General features: G+C 36.0%; 1 protein-coding gene and 1 pseudogene across 2 annotated transcripts in view; both read left to right on the top strand.

Annotated features, from left to right (window-relative positions):
* ZNF804B (zinc finger protein 804B) overlaps positions 1–25,445 on the top strand; it is a gene marked incomplete at its 3' end in the record, with an annotated part of 469,887 nt that overhangs the window by 67,609 nt on the left and 376,833 nt on the right. The gene's annotated exons all lie outside the window — the stretch shown is intronic.
* Positions 7,317–8,510, top strand: LOC308622764 (small ribosomal subunit protein uS2-like; annotated as a pseudogene). Its single transcript has one exon. The product of its transcript is annotated as a small ribosomal subunit protein uS2-like (transcript).

Below are 25,445 nucleotides of genomic sequence, written 5' to 3'. Positions count from 1 at the left end.
AAGCGCAAAGAAGACAGTTAAAGGAGTAACTAGTGAATCTGCATGGTCCTCTTAAAGGGAAAGTGGAAAAACTCATTTTAGCCAGATATGAGATTAAACTTCGCAATTGATAATTTAAATGATTTCCCTTACTGAGGAAGCCAAGGAAGTTTCATATAACAAAATGAGCTAATATCTCATAGTATGTTTTAACTAAAAAAAAAATAAAGTGAGAAAGTTGGTAATGTGTTATTTTAATGGCTTATGTGACTTTTATTCATGAGATCCCTGAAGACTTTTTGTAGCCTGGAAGCAGTCATTTGTGAAAATGTTAAAGGGTTAAGATGTTTATTGTTTCATATAATATCCTCTTTGAGATGAAAATTTTAAAGTTGTGTTATTTATTTAATCTTAAGTTGTGCTATAATATTTTTCTCTGAATATGTTATTGCACTAATGATTCTGATAGTATCATTAATTATGCTGTTGATTGTAATCATCTTGATTACCCTTACATCTTTTAAGGTTTTTTTTTCACATATTAAAGGCATTTCTTTCTTTCCTTTTTTTTTTTTTTTTTCTGGTTGCACCGGGTCTGAGTTGCGGCTGGCAGCCTCCTTAGTCGCGGCATGCGAACTCTTAGTTGTGGTATGCAAGTGGGATCTAGTTCCCTGACCAGGGATCAAACCTGGGCCCCTGCATTGGGAACCTGGAGTCTTAACCGCTGCACCACCACAGAAGTCCCTTAGAGGCATTTCTAAACCATATATTTCTGTTGTTTGAAGAATGTTAGTTAAGCTGCTGTTTCATCTCTAATTTATGATTCTGTAATCTCTCATGTGTCCACTGACATTTTGGCACAGTGCTGCACTGGCATGATTTGCTTAATGAGTGTGAGGTAATGGGGCTAAGAGGGAAAGAAAAAATACTGCAGGTACTTCTGGAGGATTTCTTAAAACCAGCTCATGCCTGATTATTAAAAAGGAATTAGACTGAAGCTTGTATTGCCAAAGAGCATTAGGGAACTCCCATTATGTAATTAAAGTGTTTATGCTGATCAAATTAACCAGAGCACAGAGTAATCTGTAATAGGGATGAAAAGTTATATTTTTTAAAAAGCGTGTCAAATTGAATGAGGCATAACAGGTTTTCTCTGAAGTAGTGTTTTGGCCATCAAAGTCAGTTATATTATATGTAAATTTAATTTCCTTCTGGAAATTCTAACAGGAATTGCAAGCTCTGATTTGTCTAAAAATAATATGTATCAGTGGTTTATTATAGATTGTATAATATACTCTATAATATAAATTGTATAATTGTAGAAAAATAAGTAAAAAGCAGGTGCAAATGTCTTGTCTAGCTTACTGCTCTCAGGCAGGTAAAGTCATAGCCACAGCACTTACTGGATTTTTTCCTATTATTTTAATAAAACTTTCTTCCTATTACAGAAATGTTCAAGTTAGAAATTTTAGAAAATATAGAAATACCCACCCATGTACACACACACACACACACACACAAATACAAATCATTTAAAATTCAGTTTCTTAAAGATAACAATTTTTTCTTCTATCCTTTTGTTTAGTTTGAAGTGTATGTTTCAGCCTTTTGGGATCCTACATGCATGCCATTTTATCTTTCCTTTTAAACTCAATATGTTAACATTTCTTTACATCTTTAAAAAAAGTTTTATTTTGGAATGATTTTAGAGTTACATGAAAGTTGTAAAAATAGCACTTTTTCTGTATACTCTGGACCCAGCTTCCCCCAGTGATAACATTTTATATAACCAGAGTACAATGATCAAAACCTGGAATTGACCTTGGTGCAATACTACTGACTAAAGATCTCATTCGGATTTTGCTAGTTTTTACACACACTCTTTGTGTATGTTTTGTGAAATTTTATCTTTAGTGTAGCTTCTATTTGCATTTCTTTTATGGTAAATGAAGTAAATATCTTTTCATAAGGTTAAACATCATTTTTACAGTTTTTATGTGAATTGTCTGTTCATGTATTGTGCCCATATTTCTGATTTTCAGATGACTCACCTCAAATTTTAAGAGTTATTAAAATAGTAGGGAATTCACTCTTTATTTGTGATATATGTTGCAAGTATTTTACCCAGTTTGTCGTTTGTGTTTTGACTTATGTTATTTTTAATAACAGCTTTATTGAAATGTAGTTTACATACAGTATGATTCACCCATTTAAAGTACATAAGTCAGTATTTTTTAGTGTATTCATGGAGTTGTGCAACCATCACCACAATTAATTTTATAACATTTTTATCACTCCCTCCCCCCCAAAAAATATGGCCGTTAGCAGTCTCTCTCAATTTCCTCCCCAAAACTCCTAGCCTTACCCAATCACCAACGTTCCTTCTGGCATTAAAGATTTGCCTATTCTGGAAATTTCTCCTTAATTCTTTAATTAATTTTGTACAATACAGTGTTTTTAAATGGCTGCATTGTATTCCATGGTAGTCATGCTTCAATATTTACTTAAGCCATTAATGATTATTAAATATTTAGATCATATTCCAAATTTTCACATTAAAAATGATACATTCAATTAACATCCTAATGGATTTCTGTTCATGTCCTAAAGATAAATTTTAAGAAATCAAATTGTTTGGTTAAAGTGTAGGAACTTTTTTTTTTTTTTTTTTTTTGTGGTACACGGGCCTCTCACTGTTGTGGCCTCTCCCATTGCGGAGCACAGGCTCTGGATGCGCAGGCTCAGCAGCCATGGCTCACAGACCCAGCCGCTCCGTGGCATGTGGGATCTTCCCGGACCGGGGCACGAACCTGTATCCCCTGGATCGGCAGGCGGACTCTCAACCACTGCGCCACCAGGGAAGCCCTAAAGTGTAGGCACATTTTTAATGCTTTTATCACATTTAGCCCCATAATTTTGAAAGATATTTCCAGTTCAAACTCTTTTCAGTAGTGAATGATAGTCCTTTAACCTTTACCAAAAACTAGAATTAGAGATAAAAAAAAAGTATCTTATTTGAAAGGTGCTTCTAACTCTTTGATTAACAGCGATTCTAAACTTTTCTTCCCTACATTTATTGGATATTTGTATTTTTCTCATGATGGAATGCCTGTTCATGCTCTTTGCCCCTTTAAAATTGATTGTCATTTTCTAAATCAGTCATCTTAAGTGTTACTGACTTTAGTCATTGCTGTTTGAAATTTAACCAGCACATCTCTCCACCTGCTTTTTCCATCTGTGGGAAAAGCAAAGCAAAACAATATGTACCAAAAAAAAAAAAAAATCAACCTTCTCCTACCATCTTGTCCTTAGGAGCAGATCTGATAGCCAAACTGAAGAAGCAGAGCTGTTCTACATCTGGTCTAGCCATTTATTTTCTTTTCTTTTTTTTTTTAAATTTATTTTATTGTAGTAAGAACACTTAACATGAGATCTACACACTTAATAGAAGTTTAAAGTGTATAGCCATGGACTCAGGGATTTAAGCTGGACTGTCAGTTTGAAAATATCTCAGTATCATTAGTATAGTGAGTCTTTTCAGTGCTAATCTCAATTCATATCCGATGCTTTTATTTAACCAGATATAAATTTAGGCTCTGGTAATGCAAATTTTGAAATTTAAAATTCCTATCCTTTTTTCAGTGTTTCCTTTCTGCTTTCTTTTGGTCACCTATCTTCCTCTTCTTAAGAAAATATTTTATTGGTGATGTGAAATGAATCCTCTTCAAGGATTTCAAAGAAAAAAATATTTACCTCTGTAATTAGAGTTAACCACCTTTTAAAAAATTAATTATTTTACTTTTGGCTGTGTTGCGTCTTCGTTGCTGCATGCGGGCTTTCTCTAGTTGCGGTGATCGGGGGCTACTCTTTGTTGAGGTGCGCGGGCTTCTCATTGCGGTGGCTTGTTGTGGAGCACGGTCTCTAGGCGCACAGGCTTCAGTAGTTGTGGCATGCGGGCTCAGTAGTTGTGGCTTGCGGGCTCTAGAGTGCAGGCTCAGTAGTTGTGGCACTCGGGCTTAGTTGTTCCATGGCATGTGGGATCTTCCTGGATCAGGGCTCGAACCTGTGACCCCTGCATCGGCAGGCAGATTCTTAACCACTGCACAACCAGGGAAGTCCCGCCACCTGTTTTTTAACATTAGAAGATTTGACAATGCAATCTTACCTTTGTCATTTACAATCCCTGGGATTTCAAGGCAATTAACCTTTCTGATCCTATTTTCCTAATCAAAAAAATGGATTGAAAACAGCTATTCTTTTAAGGTGGCAGTGAGGATTAACTGAGGTACTTCAGTTAAATTATAAGAAAAATCAGGTGATTACTTGTGCCTGGGATGTTTCTAGGGTATTACAATATTAAAATGAGGAAGGTAAGAACTTAGCCCTTAAGAAATTTTAGGACAAATAAAGAATATGGAAAGATAGAGGCTGAGAGTTTGAAAAAGACTGGTTCTAGGAGGCCAATGTAGTTTTTTTTGTTGTTTTTTGTTTGTTTGTTTTTGTTTTTGTGGTATGTGGGCCTCTCACTGTTGTGGCCTCTCCCATTGCAGAGCACAGGCTCCGGAAGCACAGGCCCTGCGGCCATGGCTCACGGGCCCAGCCGCTCTGCGGCATGTGGGATCTTCCCAGACCGGGGCACGAACCCGTTTCCCCTGCATCGGCAGGCGGACTCTCAACCACTGCGCCACCAGGGAAGCCCCCCCAATGTAGTTTTAATTTCATTATTTCTGCTAATAATATAAAGAAAAAAGTCTCTTGCCATCCTATTTGAATGTCTGTTTTTTGAATGAAGAGCTTTAATTCTATTGATCTAATGTGGGAAGGCCAAGCTTCTCAGATAGCCTGTGCTATTTATAAAATAACCCCCCCCAAAAAAAAGTTTAAGAATAGCTGATTCTGCACTTGTGAGTTTATCTCACTTGGGTGAGGAAACTGAGAACCAGAGATTTGCAGTGACTTTCTCAGGGTTTAGTGATAAAAACAGGGCTAGGTTCAGGTTCCCAGTTGTTTTATATATTATAACACATTTCCAGTTACACAAAAATTGCTGAATTTTTTTTTCTGTCAGAAACACTATTAAGAAAATGAGGTCAGACTTTTTCAGGTAAATAATACAATTTAAAAAAATTACAGAGAAAGGTCTTCTCCATGAATAGCACTAATTTTCAGCATCTGTTTACTTTTTAATACACACCAGTGAACTCTAGTCATTTGAAGTATAGATTCAAATGGGAGGCTATAATCAGAAATAATTTGAACTCCACATATTAGAGATACTTTGAGAGTAAGTGGCAGTTCTGTGTAAAAAAACAATCTTTTTTTTTTTTTTTTTTTTTTTTGCGGTACGCGGACCACTCACTGTTGTGGCCTCTTCCGTTGCGGAGCACAGGCTCCAGACCCGCAGGCTCAGCAGCCATGGCTCATGGGCCCAGCTGCTCCGCGGCATGTGGGATCCTCCCGGACCGGGGCACAAACCCGTGTCCTCTGCATCAGCAGGCGGACTCTCAACCACTGCGCCATCAGGGAAGCCCAAAACAATCTTTTTTGTTAAGAAAAAATATGCACAAAAATTCTCTTTATAACTATTTTTTAACCAAATGCAATTGGTTAAATAAAAATGACAGAGGAATATAGCCTATACTGTGATCTAGTGTAAAGATTTATACTACCAAAGCAATATACAGATTCAGTTAAATCCCTATCATTATTCCAATGGCATTTTTTCACAGATATAGAATGAACATTCCTAAAATTTGTATGAAACCATGAAAGACCCCGAATAGCCAAAGCAATGTTGGGAAAGAGCAATGCTGGAGGCATCATGCTCTCTGATTTCAAAGTATATTACAAACCTAATTAAAACAATATGTTGTTGGCATAAAAACAGACAGATAGATCAATAGACCACAGTAGAGAGCCCAGAAGTAAATCCATGCATGTATATTAATTGATTTACAACAAAGGAGCCAAGAATATACAATGGGGAAGTTATAGTCTCTTCAATAAATAGTGTTGGGAAAACTGGACAGCCCTATGCAAAAGAATGAAACTGGATCACTATCTTACACCATACACAAAAATAAACGGAAACCATAAAACTCTTAGGAAAAACATAGGCCATAAGTGCCTTAACATCAGTCCTGGACATGATTTTTTTTGGATTTGACACCAAAAGCAAACACAACAAAAGCAAAAATAAATGAGACTACAACAAACTAAAAAGCTTTTGCATAACAAAGGAAACCATCAACAAAATGAAAAGGCAACCTATGAATGAGAAAAGGTATTTGCAAATCATATATCTGATAAGAGGCTAATATCCAAAATATATGAAGAACTCATAGGACTCAAAGCAAAAAACCAAACAATTAAATTTAAAAATGGGCAAAAGACCTGAATATATTTTTTTCCCAACAAGATACGGAGATAGCAAACAGGCACGTAAAAAGATGCTCTGCATCATTAATCATCAAGGAAATGCAAATGAAGACCACAATGAGATGTTATATGACTCCTTTTAGAATGGCTATTATCAAAAAGACTAAAAATAAAAAAAATATTTAAGAGAATGTGTAGAAAGGGCACCCTCATGTACTGTTGATTGGATTGTAAATTGGTACAGCCACCATGAAAAAGAAGTCTGGAGGTTCCTCAAAGAAATGAAAATAAAACTACCATATGATCCAGCAATTCCTCTTCTGGGTATTTGTCTGAAGAAAACAAAAACACTACTTGGAAAAGATACATACAGCCCCATGTTCATTACATCATTATTTACAATAGCCAAGGTATGAAAACAAAGTATCATCAGTGGATGAATGGGTAAGGAAACTGTGATTGATACATACATATATAATATTATATATAATATTCCATTATATATGGAATATTATTCAGCCATGAAAAAGAATAAAATCTTGCCATTGTGACAACATGGATGGACCTCGAGAGCATTATACTAAGTGAAATAACTCAGAAAGGGAAAGACAAATACCATATAATCTCTCTGATATGTGGAATCTAAAGAAAGAAGGAAAATAAACTTATGGATACAGAGAACAGGTTAGTGGTTGCCAGAGGCATGGGGTGAAGGGAGAAATGGGTGAACTGTTTTTGTTTTTTTCTAGTTTGAATAAATTGAAATAAAAATTATTAAATTGTACTGCAATAAAGTAGAATTAACAAAAGATGAAGTTGAAATTTGACATGAGATTCACTGTTTACCAAATAGTTTATTTTTCCTTATTCAGTCTCTTAGCTCCTTATAATTTGGGTTACTAGAAATGTAGCCCTTGGGAATAAAAACAAATAATAATTGTTTGAAAAATGTATAATGACATATTTACTTGCAAAATAGAACAATATATGATGAAATTTTTTATATCTATGGAAATCACCTGCTTTCCACGGAGTTCAGCAGCAGCATTTTGTACACAGTGCTACGCAAATAGGAGTCCAAATGGCATTGTTCTGGGTTCCTGTCATGACTTAAGGGAAACTTTCATCATGTCCAGAGTCCTTGATGTCCTGAAAATGAAGGAGGAGGATGTCTTCAAATTCCTTGCAGCAGGAACCCACTGAGCTGGCACCGACCTTGACTTCCAAATAAAACAGTACATCTACAAAAGGAAAAGTGATGGCATCTTACATCATAAATCTGAAGAGAACCTGGAAGAAGCTTCTGCTGACAACTCATGCAGTGTTGCCAGGGAAAACCTGGCTGGTGTCAGTGTCCTATCCTCCAGAAATACTGACGTATTTCTGTTTGCTGCTGCCATTAGAGGTACTCGTATTGCTGGCTGTTTCACTTCTGGAACCTTCAGTCACCAGATCCAGGCAGCCTTCTGGAAGCTGCTACTTCAGGTGGTTACTGATCTCAGGGCAGATCACCAGCCTCTCACAGGAGCGTCTTATGCTAACCTGCCCACCACTGCTCTGTGTAACACAGATTCTCCTCTGCAGTTTGTGGACATTGCCATCCCAGGCAGCAACAAGGGAGCTCACTCAGTGGGTCTGAGTTGGTAGATGCTGACCCAGGAAGTTCTGCAGACCTGCGTTACCATCTCCAAAGTAACATCCGTGGGAGGTCATACCGCATCTCTAGTTCTACAGAGACCCTGGAGACACTGAAAAGGAAGAGACATTGAAAAGGAAGAGCGAGCCACTGCTGAAAAGGCTGTGACCAAGGAGGAATTGTTCAGGGTGAATGAACTGCTTCAGCTCCTGAGTTAACTGCAAGTCAGCTGAGGTTGCAGAGGCGTCTGGAGATGCAGGTGTCCTGGGGCCTGGTCAGCAGTCTCTCTAGAAGATGGGGGCACTCAGCCCACCACTGAAGACTGGTCTGCACTCCCACTGTTCAGGCCACTGAATGGGTGGGAACAAGCCTGAGTGGCCTGAAGCTGTTTGTCCAAGTGTTTAAACAGAAAATGCAGATAAGGTTGACAGAAAATGTTTCTTTAAAAAAAAGAAAAAGGAAGTCATGCACATGGAGAATAAACACCCCTGGACTTTCCGTGTCCTCTCACTCCTGAACAGAACTACAGTGCTCATTTGTCTTAGTGAATTGATTTTTATATTACTTTAAAATTGGAGGTGTTAACAGAAGCAGCTACATCTTCTCACATGTACCACCTCATGCCAAGATTTTGATTTTTAATCCCAATCACAAAAAAAGGGAACAGGAGTGTCTTAGAGAAGATTTTATTCTATTCTAGGACAGAGGGGTTTCTGAATGGGCAGAAAACTTTCTATTCTTGCCAAAAGTAGGAAAGTTTTAAAAAACATATCAGGACTATTACAAAATAGACGAAGAATCAGCTGAAGGAGGCCGTCATCAGCTTAGAGAAAAAAATATAGGCTTGAAATCATAAATAACTGAAATAATTCAGGTCTATTAAAGGCCGTGAGTTCACAATGGACTCAAAGAAAAAGTGAGAATAAAATACGCAATGGGATAGTTGTAATGCCAAAAAAAAGATAATCTTTTTTTATTTATATTGGTAGATGGTTGGTTTTTATTGATTTTAATGTTTTTATTGATTTTAATAGTTTTAATACATGTGTACATGTACTCTACATGTACATCTGTTTCAACATTTGAGTGTAAGTATATATAAGTATGTATGTATTATATTACTTATATATGTATAGTTATTACTGATAAGCAAGATAGCAACATATGCCTACAAGAGGAAGCCAATATAAATATATTGAGTTTACTTTTTCCTGCATATGCAGATTATATGTGTGTGTCTGTGTAATCAGAATCTATAAAAAAGAATGAAGGGGACTAATTTTGAGTAGACAAATATTCTCCATAATAGTAGGAATTCTGCCAAGAACTCTACAAGATAGGACATTGTAGCAGATGCCTATTTACCAAATAATTCCAACACATGATAACTAGGTAGAGAGATTGTCCATCAGTTAATCAACTCTGGTGGTCATACACATTAATTAGTTAACATCCTGTTTCAGGATGATAATTTAGCCAGATGTTCTAAAGGGAAGAATTACTGTGTCAGATTCTAACCTTCATTTTCTAGTAGATAAAATGGCTGGATGAGCATTCTTTTTTCAAAAAGTTTTTATTGAAGTATAGGTGATTTACAATGTGTTAGTTTCTGGTGTACAGCAAAGGGATTCAGTTATAAACACACACACACACACATAAATATTCTTTTTCACTTTCTTTTCCATTATGGTTTATTACAGGATATTGAATATATTTTCCTGTGCTATGCAATAGGACCTGTTGTTTATCCATTTTATATATAGCAGTTTGTATCTGCTAATCCCAAACTCCTAATTTATCCCTCCCTGACCCCCTTTCCCCTTTGGTAACCATAAGTTTGTTTTCTATGTCTGTGAGTTTGCTTGTTTTGTAAATAAGTTTTGTATCATATTTTAGATTCCACATATAAGTGATATCATATGGTATGTGTCATCTCTTCTGACTTACTTCACTTAGTATGATAATCTTTAGGTCCATCCATATTGCTGCAGTGGCATTATTTCATTCTGGAGGAGCATTCTAATGATTTTAAATTACAGATAAAGCCAACAGAAGTTTTTAATCTTAATGAAAGATTTGTATAGGTAACTATACAAAGATAATGACTTAGGTAATACTGACCATTTAAAAGTAAACAACAGTGCTTTCTGGAAATTATGGGAAAGGATTGGACTTGTCCCATGATGCAACAAATCAGATCATCTAAGTTATGCCAAGAATCACTCAATCCTTAAGCCAGAACCAGTAATGGCATTTAACCTGAGGTAGAATTCCTTCTATTTTGAAGTGGTCAAATTTATTGTTAATCTAGCAAGTTTCCAAAATAAATATCTAGTTAAAAAGCTAACCCTTAAGAGTAGGAATAATAATAATAATAAATAATAATAATATAATGGCAACATGAATAAATGAATAAATACATAAACAAATTAAAAATAAATATTGCTGATCTAGACCCTAATGAACTCTTGAGGGAGACCCTCTAAAGATTTCCAGGGCTTTCTCTTTGTGTAGTTCACTCTTCTTTCCTGTGAACACTTAGAAACTTGGGTTCTCAGTCTCCTCAACTCAGAGAGTCCATCGGCGCTGCCTCATTCCCTCTCTTTAGGTCATGACCTGGAAACTCTCTCAAAGGAATGAATTAGGACACTTGTAGAACTGGCTTCATTTGTTTCCCATCTGTCAAGGATCAATGCTTTTTTGACTGACATCCAGTGTCTTTGAAAGCATTTGGTTCATACATTTTGTCTGTATTTTTGGTTGTTGCAAGGGGGAGGATCAGTTCTGTCCCTGTCAGTACATCTTGTCCAGAAGCGAGAGAGCACATGTCTATTTAATATTTTGTGTGATGAATTGAGAAGTATACAAAAAGCATTTTGTTGATCTTGAACTATGATTGTTTTCTTAAGAAAAAGCACTTGTCCATTTGAGTTGAGAGCTGAACAACCTCCTTCTTTCCATGGAACACAGTTTTTAGTTGAAAGATTAACTGACAGACAAAGTATGTTTTTTTTTTATATAGTTGAGTATTTGGCACAGATTTACTTAAAAATAAAAGAAGTCATCTTGTCACTTCAAAGGTAATTGACTGATAGTATTTGTTGCCAATGATGAAATTCAAGCTTTCAAGAGAAAATTAGAATTTGGGAAAAATTGTGATAGCCACTGTGAGCTTGAGAGCTTCCCAATCCTTACAGAGTTTTCTGATAACGATGGTGGAGATATTAACAAATATATTTTTATAAAATATGTTAATATTTGAAAGAATGGCATAACTCAGTGAACCAATATTTTTCAAGTGATCAATGTAGAAAATCATTAGAAAGTAAAAGACCAATCAAAGTGCAAAATAGACCATTCAATGTAACAGAGTAGTAATGTTCATTGATTTGGTTTCAGATTGCACATTGCAATGAAGTTTTAGTAGACAACCACTTATCAAATTTTGGTGTAAGTATCAAGAGGAATATCCAAAGTTTTCTGAAAAGTCTGTTAAAATACTCCTCTTATTTTCAACTACATATCTGTGTGAGTCTGGATTTTCTTCAAATACTTCTTATCAAAAGAACATACTGCAACACATTGAATTCAGAAGCAAATATGAGAATCTAATGTCTGTTTTCATAGAAGTCAGGTAAAGAGCTGTGCGAGGGTGTAAAATACCGCCACTCTTCTCATTATTTCTTGGGAGAAAATATAGTTATTTCCTACTAAAATATATTATTTACTTTAACCTATTTATTATTATTTTAAAATTAATGTTTTAATTTTCAACTTTAATTTCTTACATGGTAAATCTTGATACACATAACCAACTTAAACAAAACATCTTGGGATTCTCAATAAAGGGATTCAGGGACCAGAAAGTTTGAGAACTGCTTCTCTAATCACTGTGATATTTTTAGATATAACTAATATTTTCAAACTGACCTTATGCCTGGTGTTATCAAAGTTCTGCTAATATACTCTTGACTCACAATAGGACAATGAGATAAATATCATAGATAAATATTATGATAACCTTCTTTTTATAGATGTGGAAAATGAGGCACAATTTCCCCAAAGTCATACAGCTATTAAGTGGAAGAAGTCAGAATTTGGATACAGGTGATATGGTTCCATAGTCTGTACTCTGAAACATCATTCTGTATTTCTATGCTATGTGCTGTCTAAATCTTACAGTGGTTTCAATACTTAAAGGAATTTTTATTAGAAGTAGTTTGAATCAAATATTCATAGTGTTTTATTAAGTTTATAGTCAATTTTTAAATGTTGGAGATAATTTGCCAAATTCATAACTTTTAATTTATTTTTGTGTCAGTAGTGAGTAAACATTGAGGAATATTGATTGTTTAATGTCTAAAGAACATTCATTGTTTATTGGAGTTTTAAGACTTATACAATGAATGTTGAAGCGAGTTAGAGGGAGTAGTAAGGGCTCCTCTCCATATACAAAAGCTGCAGTACTGAGAACAAGCACCATCTGGATACCAGACATAATTGTGAAAATGATGGCAAATCACGTAAGAGCCTTGAGCTGTACTTGGATTCAGCATGTAGCAGCCCTGTGATTTGTACATCTTTTTTATTTGAGGATGATGATAGTACTTGACTGTGACAGGAGAATTTACTAAAGGCTCACAGATATTTTTGCTAGCAATTCCAGGCAAGGGTCATTCTATTCATATTCTAACTTTCTGAATCGGTTAAGATTTATAAGACTTGGATATCTCTTGATTTAGACTCACTTATAAAACTAAGATACAGAAAATCAAATTAAGAAATATTCCCAGTAAAGCACCAAATGAATTATTTGTTCTTAAGGGATTCATGTGGAAGTATTAGGAAGTGAAATACCACAATGTCTACAACTTAGTTTCAAATGGTAGAGGAAATCAAACCAAATCTAAACTAAACACCAACCCATTGTGTGTGTGTGTACTTAGGAGGAAAACTTGTGCAGAGAGTTGAGTAATGTGCTCAAGGTTGCACACTAGTAAGTGGCAGTTAAGAGATTTGAAGTCAGGCCGACCATCTCATTCCCTGAAAGCTATTAGCATCTCTAGCCTTCTTAGCCTCTAGGAAAAACATTGAAATAATTAGATCCATTGATAAGCCTGTCCACAACACTAGATCCAGAGCAACTGGGCTATTCGGTGTCATCCTGCAACAGTTGAGACAAGAGTATGGGGAAAGAATATTCTTTGGAGTACTATAAAATGGGGATTGACTCTTTCACTGGCCACTTTAGCAACTTCATCTGGGGGAGGTTCTTCAACTCTTGTGCACCTCATTTCTTCATCTGAAAATAAAAAAAGACATAATAATCTCCACCTTATATGATAGCAGGAGGATTGAATTAATAATCTATACACAGCACATGGTATATAATAAGCATTCATTATATGTCATCTTGCTCCTTATACTGGGGACTATTTTTACTTTGGCTACAAGTAGTCATTTCCCACTAGAAGAGAGCTCTTAAAAAAGACACCTATCCTTGAAATTTCTCTGAGTGCTGGTCATGTGTTGGCCCCTTTATGGTAAAAACCAAATCATTTTAGATGATCCTTAGAGAAGTGTAATACAAATTGATATCCACATAGGAGACATGCTTTAGAGAAAAATATTCCTACAGGCTAGTACTACATTCTGGCACAGCAGCAGCATCCCTGCAGCCTTCCATGGACACAGTGGTGTTTTTTAGCCCCATTCATGGCAAAGCTATGTTTTGACCCTCTGCAATCAGTTGTTCATATAATGTGTTTCCTTCCTGATGATCATCGTCATTGATCATCAATCAATTTGATTGATTGGCAGCTTTTTCTTTTCTTATGGCCAGGTTCTCTGCTTATAAATATTCCCCATCTGGATAAATATATTCTGAATGGAACTTTTTATGGAAGAGTAATAATATACAGTTTTGTTTATACAACATGTATTTATAAAATAAAAATGCCTTGTATTTTATTTATTTTCAGAGTAGCACCAGATAATCTTGTTAGTTTTGAAAATGTTAATCCTTATGAATAATTCTCCTTAAACTGGGAATACTGTAACCATGTGTTAGAATTGATCAGACTCAGTAACTAGGATTCCTAAAATATTTAACTTGGTTCTATTTAATGGACATTAACTCATTCCCATCAAATTAAATTATCTTCCATGGGGTAGTTTTAAACTGAAATGAGACTGAATTGAAAAAATTAACTAAGAAGTCACTGGACTGGATGGAGGGAGAACCAAGAGTTAGTATTGCTATAGTTGTGTTTAGGGAGAAGGGGGCAAGTGTATGGGGTATGATGACAGGCTTTCTTAGTGAGTCAGAAAACAGCTCAGGGTAGACCTGGATCTATAAAAATACTTTCTGATTAAAATAAAATGGTTTGAGATTAAAATGCTTTCATAAGTCCCGATAGTGGAAAGGTTATGCATCAAACTACATAAACTGAAGAGTCATTGACTTCTAGGGAATAGAATATTTGAGTGGGCAATTATATTGTCCTAGTTAAGAAAGTTCACAGAGAGTAAAACTAGAGATTCACAATATACTTATCTACTATATATATTTTTAACTCCACACCTAGGTGTGAAATGATCATTTAATATTCATTGTGTAGTAAAGAATTTGGCCTTGCCCAAAGAAATATCTGTTTTTTTGCCCTAGGCTTCTCAGAGGTCATCTATTTAATACCTGGTAGGAACATCTTTGTTTAGAGTAGGGGCTGGCTACACTGGATCTTGGGGTGAGGTCATCCACACCCAATAGCTTTAGGGTGGGGGCTGGCTCCAGCATAAAGACCAACAGTGTCACCTAGCGTGGCGACTTTGGCTCATGTGGTATCAATTGAGCTAGACACTGTGTTCAGCGTGTGAGCAATCAACCAATGTTGCCTAGGTATTAAAGCCTCAATGAAAACTAAAGACACAGAAGCTTGGTTGAGCTTCCTTATTTTCAGTACTCTGTGCCCATTGTTACATGTCAGTTCTAGGAAAGGAAAATGGAAGCTTCATGTTTGGAATCCTCCTAGACTCTGCTCTATGTGTCTCTTCCTTTGCTTGCAATTTTTATCTTTTCCCTATAATAAACAGTAACCATAAATATAAATTTTCAGGGAGTCCTATGAAAACTATTGAATCTGAGGGTGGTTTTAGGAACCCCCCTGAACTTGCAGTTGGTGTCAGAAATTGAGGCATCATTGGAGACTGTACTCTCATACTTCACAGTTTGACTATTTCTAGGCATTCTTAATAAACATTATAAGCATTGTTAAATCCTGAATTGCCTTCTGAATTTTTTCAGCCTAAATTATATTTAGTGCAGTTATTTTGGGAATGTTCTATTTCTTAGGAAGAGATAAACACTCAAGTAATAATATTTATTGATTACCTACTATCCATGTCTAGTTGATATATATGATTGTTTTATTACTCCAGATACTTCTTTGATAGGGACATGTCGTAGTTTCAGCCACGCTCCACATTCTGAATAGACTAACCAATATAAACAGTACACTCTTTCATTTAGTGATACACCATAAATATTTGGGTAGAATAGTCACATCCTATTCCAAATCCATCTCAATTTTTGTATTTTTACCATGGGGCAAATCAAACATGGGTTTGGCACTTTTTCCCAGTCTGATTTTCCCTAAGGTTGTCTTAAGACCTAAGAATAGTAAGACTAATTATTTTGTTGTGTCCTCATCACTTGTACAGATTCATTGAACCAGCTGAGTAAGTTGGTTCCATTTGATTAGTTCCCACTCGTTTGGCTTCAGCTATGGTCAGTTGTTGGGAAGTGAGCTTACAGAAACCAGCTGTCCCACGAAGTGGAGCACTGCCAACTCTGTTGAGGGAACACACATTCTATCACAGTTTTAAATCTATTATTAATAAAACCTTGCACTGTGGGCTTCAGCCTGCAGTAGACATTTATGAACAGGTCAGAAAATGAGGAATGGAAATTGAAACACGGAGCCTTTGACAACAGCTGCATAAATGGTAGCACTATAGTTACCGAATTGCTAAAAATCAGTTAAGGAAGGTGGCCACCTGATCTCCCTGTGCATAATCTATTTAAGTAGGTAGTCTGTTTCTGAAATCAAATGTTTCTGGACTCTGAGACTTTTTAACAGGATGCCATTTTACTTAGAAAGTATAATCCAGAGATTTCATGGGCCCTATTGTTTCAAAAACATATATAAGAAATAATTGGACTGCTCTGCACCAATTATCCAATCTCTAATGAAAGTTTATTAGGGAAACTCATCTGGTACTCTTTCAAAATGTAATACAGTTTTTTCAAATTAGTCTTGAAAACCCTTGAGTATTTTATAATTTTTATTTTACATGCTCACTAACAGAAATAATCTGTATTGAATGATTCTGCAATACAGAAGAAAAATCTTTCATTGAAATGTGTCTGTACTTATAATTTTTATAATCTTTAAATCATTAGAATTTAGGATTTTGATTCTACATTTTAAGAAATAACTAATCTGGCATATGCAATAAATTTTGCTGTAATTCTTCAATAGGAGAACTGTTTAAAAGTAGATGAAGAATGCTCTGAAGCAGAAAGAATCTTTTGAAAAATAGTCCAGTAAGGGACCTTTCATAATTATATTTTTAGTGTCATTGACACCACTGTTTATAATAATGCCACCATTCACTTAGTTATCATTGAATTCTAGCACCTTATACTTAGTAACTCACTTATTCCTCATATAATATGATAAATTTATTAATATTCTCATTTTATAGCTGACAAAATTTAAACTCAGATGGTTTTAGTAACTTGAGCAGGTAGATCTATGGGGCATCAAAATTGAAAATTCACTGATTTCTGGAGGATGGTTTTTCTGTTATGTGACTATAAATTATTTGTTGAATGAGGAGAATAAATGAATAATGAGTGAACAAATGAAGTCAATGTCAAACTCATTCTATCTTACATCTAAATCTCAAGAGTGATTATAAATTTCTTTTGGCTGTTTTAGAAACATTTTTTATATAAAAAGAAGATTCCTATTGATGCCATTAATCCACTTAGGCATAAAAAAGCAAAGAAACTGTTTAACATTACAAGTTAACATCACAAGTTAATATCATACTTACAATTGCATCAATTTAAAAACTCCAGCTTTTTATGAAAAATTTCAATTATATGGAAAAATGTAGATTATAAAATAACTCCCATATACCCATTACCTTGATTTAACAAATGTCAACATTTTGCCACATTTCCTTTTTTCATTTTCTTGCTGAATAATTTTAAATTGCAGATATAACATCTCAAACCTAAACACTTTTGTATCAACTTTAAAATGGGACATTTTCTACCGTTAAAACATCAGAGAGTATCATTAATGCACCTAACAAAGTTAAGGAAAATTCCTTAAAGTAATTTAATATCCATTACATTTTAAAATTCCACCAATTAACCAAAAATGTTTTATAAAGTTCATTTGTTTAAACAAATTGGTTAAGGTAAAGCATTGTCTTTAGTTGCTATGTTTCTTTGATCTCATTAGACTCAGCACCCTTTCTTCCCTACCCTCTGCCCATCTTCTTTTTGACATTGACTTACTGATGAATGGGTCACCTATTTGTCTAATTGCTTCCTCCACCTGATAGTGTCATCTAACTTGTTCCTCTACTCCTTTCATTATTTACTGGAAGCAAGAAGTTAGATTTAGCAACTTGGTTATAATCATGTTATTAGATCTTATGAAGAATCCCTCATAGGTGATGCTGTAGACCCATTCCATTCTATTTGGATGCATACAAAGTCTGCTTGTCCCAGGATTCATTTTGCTGAGAATGATCTGTGGGTTCAGGTGGTAACATTCTGGATCCTCTATGGTAGATTGTACTTTACCCTTCCTCATCTGGATCTTGCTGTGCAAAATACAGCTGGAGGCTATATGTTTTTAGTCTTGAGTTTCATGCTAATTGCTCTAAGTCATACCCAGATTCATTCTATTTTACATTTTCCTTTGCTTGACATATAATTCTGGTATTTATAATAGGAGACATGGGGAGCTCATCCTTGAATGTTTATGGCCATATTCTAATTTGATAAGACTTCAAAAAATATGAAACTGCTCATAATGTTTGTGGTTTGCAAGCTGGAAATTCCCTCAGTAAAGGAGAACCATCAGAGAAATCCTATTCTGTAGGTTTATTTTTGAAGGGACCTCGTTTCCTCCTTTTTTATAATTCCATAAGGCAAGCAGTGCAGGGTTTGCTTCTGGAAAACTTACAAGGCAAGTTGTTGATGCTTTAGTGAGGCAAGTGGTCATTCAGTGGAAAATTCTACTAGCAGATGGTTCTTTCTTCAGCCAGATCAGGTCACCTCCCTCATCATCTATTTTTTGTTGGACTTCTGATTCTATATAAAATTTTACTTAAGGTTGAATGGTATAAACAGGACAAATAAAAGCATGCACATATGCATGTAACAACATGCATTACACAAAAAATGGCCACTTCTTGTCCATGTAGATCTTAGTACGTGGTGTAGGGGCCTGAGAATCACTCAGATGGCATCACCCCCAAGGAAGAAGCTAGCAGTCCTGATCACTGCAGCATTCTCAAGATGAGGGGCTATAGAAAGCCACGTAAATTTTGCTAGTGTAACCCATAGGCATGGCCCGTAAAATATTTTTATCATTTTTCAAATGAGACTCTATTTCAAGTCATTGGCTTTTGCTCAGGCTTGTTTTTTCTCTTGTGGGACTGTTCTTCCTCCTTTTTCTACCATGACAACTCTTAATTGTCTTACAGGTGCAGTATACAGTCTTCTCATCTCTAAAGCCTTCCCTGAGCCTCTCTTCTAGCTTCTTAGTACAAAACTTACCAATTTGCAAATGATCTGTTGGTATTAACTCTTTTCTGTCTAAACTGAGAGGCCTCAGAGTTAGGTACCATGTCCTTTTCATCTCTGCTAGTGCCTAGAATCTTGTAAATAATAAATACTCTGTGTTTAATGAATGAATGAAGAAAGATTGTAAGCCTCTGTAACACTGGAAAAGAGGTAAAGAGGAAAAAGGAGAGTAGTAATCAATATAGTGGTCTGAGATGTGGTTTAAGTCTCTGGCTTTGGAATATCACCAACTTCCGGTGCAGAAAGGCACCAGTGGTCAAAGATAACGCAGACACTGGCATAATAACATTGTACATTAAGCCAAACATTTGATTTAACTATTTATGACATTAACTTAATGTCCATAAGTCTTGATGTCCAGTAACCCCCTTATTGTTTTAAACTCTCAAATGAGCATCCTTTGGAGTATGATATACTGGAGCTGAGTCTAATGCATTTTGTATTCATAAAACCTCCCACAGAGTCACGAGTAAGTATTAGATATGCCTATTGAGCTGAGCAGAGATAACTGTCTACCAAAAAATGATAATCACGAAGAAGGATCCCAAGAAGAGACCAGAAAGTTTCCAGCTTTCTGAAAGTTTATGGAGCCTCCACAAAGGAGAGGAACCAAGATTGTGGGATAAGAGGCTCCAAAAGACAAATGTCATCTGGTATTTCCTCAGTGTCTTCTGGGATGTGCTAGTCAGAATCTGTGAGCCAACATTTATCCATATACTCACTTTAGATGCCTTGGAGTTTGGGGCTGTCCAGTATTACCTGGGAGTAGCATAACCAGGGATTGGAGCTCACCTATTCACACTTCTTTCCCAAGACACAAGGAGGAACAGGAAGAATGGAGGTTCATTTCCTCTTTAGTTTCACATCCTGTTCAGTGGGATGATGAAAAAGCAAATGGTGTGTGTGTGTGTGTGTATGTGTATATATATATTCCTTATGTATGACATATATAGACATATGTGAACTACACACACACACAATTATTTAAGGATATGCCACTAACAAATATTGCCCAAGAAACTTAGAAGAAAATAGAAAATGATGGCAAAGAAACTGGAAACAATCCTTCAATTTTTGGCAGAGATTATAACAAAAGTAATATTTTAAATTTGAAAATGGATATAGAATCCTTGAAGATGCTTTTAGTCTATAGTAGAGTTTATTACATTTAGCAAAATGACCTATATTTTAGAAAACACAAAATGGTATTTATATATATATAAGTGAAGTGAAAAAGTAAAGCAGAGAAAACTCTTCAGCAAAATGCTATCCATTGTAATATTATTCAGACTCATTGTTGTGAGTTATTAAGATTTTTCTGTTATGTTAATATCCAAACAAAAATATTTGTTGCACAAAAACTATGTTTTATTAAGAAAATGTTTCTTTCCTTTAATAAAATTTTTCTTTTTTATAAAAAGATATATAAGCTTTGAAGCTTAATTTTTAAACCATTTCTTTTTTAGACACTTTTTAAGCTCTTTTTAAATTTATTTTTTATTGAAGTATAGTTGCTGTACAACATTATATAAATTACAGTTGTACAAAATAGTGATTCACAATTTTTAAAGGTTATATACTCCTTTTACAGTTATTATAAAATGTTGGCTATATTCCCTGTGTTGTACAATATATCTTTGTACAACAAATAAAATAAAACAATTTTACATCTACCACTGTTATTAAAATCGTAAAATAAATAGTAAAATAGTAAAGGTTTTGAATACAGTTGAAATAATGTGTGTACAGTTTGTGTGATCAGAGAATCAGCAGAAAAGATAATATTGAATGTTTTCTTCAATAACTGGTACATACATGTCAGGCATGAGCCTACAGGAATGGTTTGGATTCACATTATCTTCACATTCCTTTAAGTGAGGTGGATCTTAAGAAAATAAATTACGAGGAAGTGTGATGAGTGCAGCAGTGGGGAAATGCACATGATCTACCTGTGTAATAGCAATGAGAAGAGAGAGTTAAATTCTGCCTAGGGACCTGGTTATGTTTCATCATGACAGTGACACCTAAACTATTGTGGTGGTTGTTGCGGTAGTCATGGTAGTTTTTTGGTAGTTGCTTTATTTCTTTGTTGGTTTGTTTTCTAAGTGTGAATACAATTCTTCAAGTTTTCACTTATAGGAATATAAAGGAGAGAAGAAATCACGCTGATAGAGGCATGGACACACGAATCAGCATATAGTGTTTAGGGAATTATTACTAATTTGGTATGGCTGGAGCAGTGGTTCTCCATCAGGAGTCATTTTTGCCCCCACTAGAAGATTTGACACTGACTGGAGACATTTTTGGCTCTAATGGGGTCAGGGGTAATGTAGCATTTAGTGGGGAGAGGACAGTGATGCTACTAAACATCCTACAATATGGACAGGACATGCCCAACAACAAAGAATTACCTAGCCCAAAATGTCAGTGATGCCAACCTTGAGAAGGCCTTGGCTAAAGCATGAAAACTGAGGTGATAAGAGAGGGAGAAATAGAAGGAGAAAAGGCAGATAGTGTCTATATTATGGGGAAGGTGGGGTGACTTTGAATATCAACCTCAGGAGTAAATGAATAGCATGAGTATTAACAGTGACATAGAAACAAAAAGATAAGGAGAGATGCAACATACAAACATACAACTGCTGAGGTATGCATGGAACAGATCTAGGGAGTGCATTACCTAGGTTACAGTGCATATTGTTTCCCCTGGAGTTGTGCAAGGCATAACCTCCACAACAACTCGTTGTGAAGAAACCTATTTACAGGTATAAATTAAGAAGAAACTGTGAAAGCTGAAATAATGGTACAGTAGATTTAGGTTTCTTCAATGTTTTATATGAAAAGTTTTTTAAAAAACAAGTTTGTGTCTAATTTTAGAGATTATAGCATAATTAGTCAAAAGGATTGGGAACAGCATGTAGATAGGTACAAAGTGGGGAGTCTCGGGGACGAGAGGTCAAGAATTACATCATAGAAAAGTCTGGCTTAAATGGAAGGGATGGGGACTCTCCTGACAGTCCAGTGGTTCAGACTGTGCTTCCACTGCAGGGGGCATGGGTTTGATCCTTGTTTTGGGAAACTAAGATCTCACATGCTGCTCCACAGGGCCAAAAAATAAAATTAAAAACATAAATAAAAATAAAGTTAGTTTCTAAAAAAATAAATAAATAAATGGAGGGGGTAGTATGGGAATTACTGAGCTATGAGATAGAAAAACAACATTATTTTATGGAGGGCTTTCGACGCTTGTTGTTGAAAGTTTAGGTTTGATGCAGAGAGTTAGCAAGAGTCCTTGAAAGTTCCTGAATATGAAAGAGATGAATGAAAATGGCCTTTGAGTGATATTGTTTTGCCAGCCCTGTGTTAGACAGATCATAGCATGAAGAAAATGAGGCATGTGACAGGGTGATCAGCTAGGAGACTATTGAAGTTCTGCCCTCAATTTACAAGCAAAATACTGCTCACTGCTACCCATAAAATATCCTTTCATATACATGAAACGTGCTGTTAAGTTTCAATTTTCTTGGGTATGTACACTTACTTAGTCTTTTAGCCTTTCCTCTTCGGACACATTTCCCAACATTTCAGTAATTTATTTTGCTCTTGCCTCTTTACTCTCTCCAATTGTGTTTTTTCCATATCTCACTTCATTTATGATCACAATTCAGATGGAACAGTGTATTCTAATAAAGTTCAGATCAAAACTTATCAGAAGGAAAGGATATTCAAAAGGGGACATTATATATATATATATATTTTTTTTTTTTAAGGAATTGAAGACTTAAAAAAGGAAGCTTAGATTCAATCTAACATTTTATATTTTTTCATAATTACTGAAGAGGTAACGATATGAATAAATGATTAACAAATGTGAGAATAAAGAAAAGTAGTATGTTAAAGGTTATTTCTTACAAATATAAGCTTTAGTCTTTACTCAGAGCCATTGCAATTAAAGTAAAACATTTTAAAAATAATAATTGCAGTTAAAGCAAGGTTATTTTAAACCTGTAGAGTTAAGTTCTCCTCATATTCTTGACTAGTGAAAAGAATCTGCCATCCTCTTGTCTTCCATTATAAATATAATAAAAATTCACCAGCAAAATACTTGAGTGTAAATCAATGCAGAGATTTTTCCCAAGCTCAAGACAGATTAAATGATAAAAAAAGGAAGAGATTTCCACATCAGACAATAGACTGGATTTACCCATCTGAAACAAGTTAAAAAAGAAAAAAAACAGTCAAAATATTTTTAACAATGACTCTCAAAACATTTTACATCAGACAATGAAGACAGAGTTCCCTATGAGGGGGAAGAAAAAAAGAAAGGTGAGCTGTGTACCATATGAGTGTCCTAGTTTACTGCCTGGAGAAATTTTCTAGGCAAGACACAAGAACCCAAGAAGAGCTTGGCAGTTTTCCTGAGTTAAGGAGATAGAGCTGGGAGTCCAGGGAAGCCAAGATGGCTCAAGTATACAGGACAGAGATACACAGAAAACCCTGGAGATCTGCATAGGGTCCCTTGTGATTATCCAGTAGAGTTTTTTTTTTTTTTTTTTTTTTGGCGGTACGCGGGCCTCTCACTGCTGTGGCCTCTCCCGCCGCGGAGCACAGGCTCCGGACGCGCAGGCTCAGCGGCCATGGCCCACGGGCCCAGCCGCTCCGTGGCATGTGGGATCCCCCCAGACCGGGGCACGAACCCGCGTCCCCCGCATCGGCAGGCGGACCCTCAACCACTGCGCCACCAGGGAAGCCCTCCAGTAGAGTTTTTATCAGTTCATATATATGTGAAAACTACATGAGACTTGGAAGACAATCACCTAAAATGATTAGAAAGAATATTTAGGAATAGTGCCTATTCCCATCAGCCAGAGTGGAAAAACTTGTAAGTCACAGGGGAGAATACTCAGAATTGTCTTGCCTCTGTATAAACTTTATCACAACAAAATGCCTAAGAAGCTTAAAAACAAGACCCAAAAGAGTCAAACTATTTTTTTTTTTTTTTTTTTTTTTTTTGCGGTACGCGGGCCTCTCACTGTTGTGGCCTCTCCCGCTGCGGAGCACAGGCTCTGGATGCGCAGGCTCAGCAGCCATGGCTCACGGGCCCAGCCGCTCCGCGGCATATGGGATCCTCCCGGACCGGGGCACGAACCCGTATCCCCTGCATCGGCAGGCGGACTCTCAACCACTGCACCACCAGGGAGGCCCAAGTCAAACTATTTTTAAGGAAGTTAACCATGCCACAAAAAAGGATCAAGAATATTTATAGGAATAAGAAATATTCAGTGCCCAGTAAATTAAAATCCACAATGAATGGTATCCAAACAAAAATTACAAGGCATGCAAGAAAGCAGAAATATATGAGATAAATGAATTAATCAAAACTAACCCAGAAGTGACATAGATGATAGAATTAGTAAAATGTGGGGCTTCCCTGGTGGCGCAGTGGTTGAGAGTCTGCCTGCCGAGGCAGGGGACACGGGTTCGTGCCCCGGTCCGGGAAGATCCCACATGCCGCGGAGCGGCTGGGCCTGTGAGCCATGGCCACTGAGCCTGCACGTCCGGAGCCTGTGCTCCGCAACGGGAGAGGCCACAGCAGTGAGAGGCCCGTGTACCACAAAAAAAAAAAAAAAATGTTATTGAACATTTGTTATAACTATATTCTATATATTCAAGAAGCTAGAGGAAAAGTTGAACATGCTAAATAGAGTTATAAAAGATACAAAGTGGACTTTTAAAGATGAAAAACTACAGTGTCTAAGAAAATATATCTAGATTTAGATATATATAGTGGTTGGATTTAACAGCAGATTAGACATTGCAGAAAAGATTAATGAACCTGAAAATAGGAATAGAAAATATCCAGTGGGAAGCACACACACACAAAAAGACTAAAAAAATAGAAGTAGAGCATTAATGTTGAACAACTTCAAGTATCCTAATATATGCATAATTGAAATGCCTGAGGAGGGGTAAGGGCATAAAAATTTCACAAGAGATAAGACCTGGATATTTTCTAAATTTGATGAAAATATAAACCCACATATACAAGAACCTCAATAAACACAAGAAACATGAAGAAAAATACACCAAATCATATTACAACCAAATTGCTTAAAACTAGTGATAAGAAAGAAAATCGTGAGTTGCTGATGTAGAAAGATACGTTATGAAACAGAGGAACAAAGACAATGATGACAGCAGATTTCTTTGAAAACAAGGCAAATTAAAAGACAATAGAGGGGCTTCCCTGGTGGCGCAGTGGTTGAGAGTCCGCCTGCCGATGCAGGGGACACGGGTTCGTGCCCCGGTCTGGGAAGATCCCACATGCCGCGGAGCGGCTAGGCCCGTGAGCCATGGCTGCTGAGCCTGCGCGTCCGGAGCCTGTGCTCTGCAAGGGGAGAGGCCACAACAATGAGAGGCCTGCCTACCGCAAAAAAAAAAAAAAAAAAAGACAATAGAGCAACATCTTTAAAATAGTGAAATAACAAAACCATAACCTAGAATTCTTTACCTGGTAAATATATCTTTTAAAAACTAAGGTGTAATAAGACTTTTTCACAC

Source organism: Mesoplodon bidens (genome assembly GCF_964165515.1).
Source record: "Mesoplodon bidens genome assembly, chromosome: 9".
Taxonomy (NCBI): domain Eukaryota; kingdom Metazoa; phylum Chordata; class Mammalia; order Artiodactyla; family Ziphiidae; genus Mesoplodon; species Mesoplodon bidens.
The sequence above is the reverse complement of the archived record's forward strand: the minus strand, read 5'-3'. Positions and strand labels throughout refer to the sequence as shown.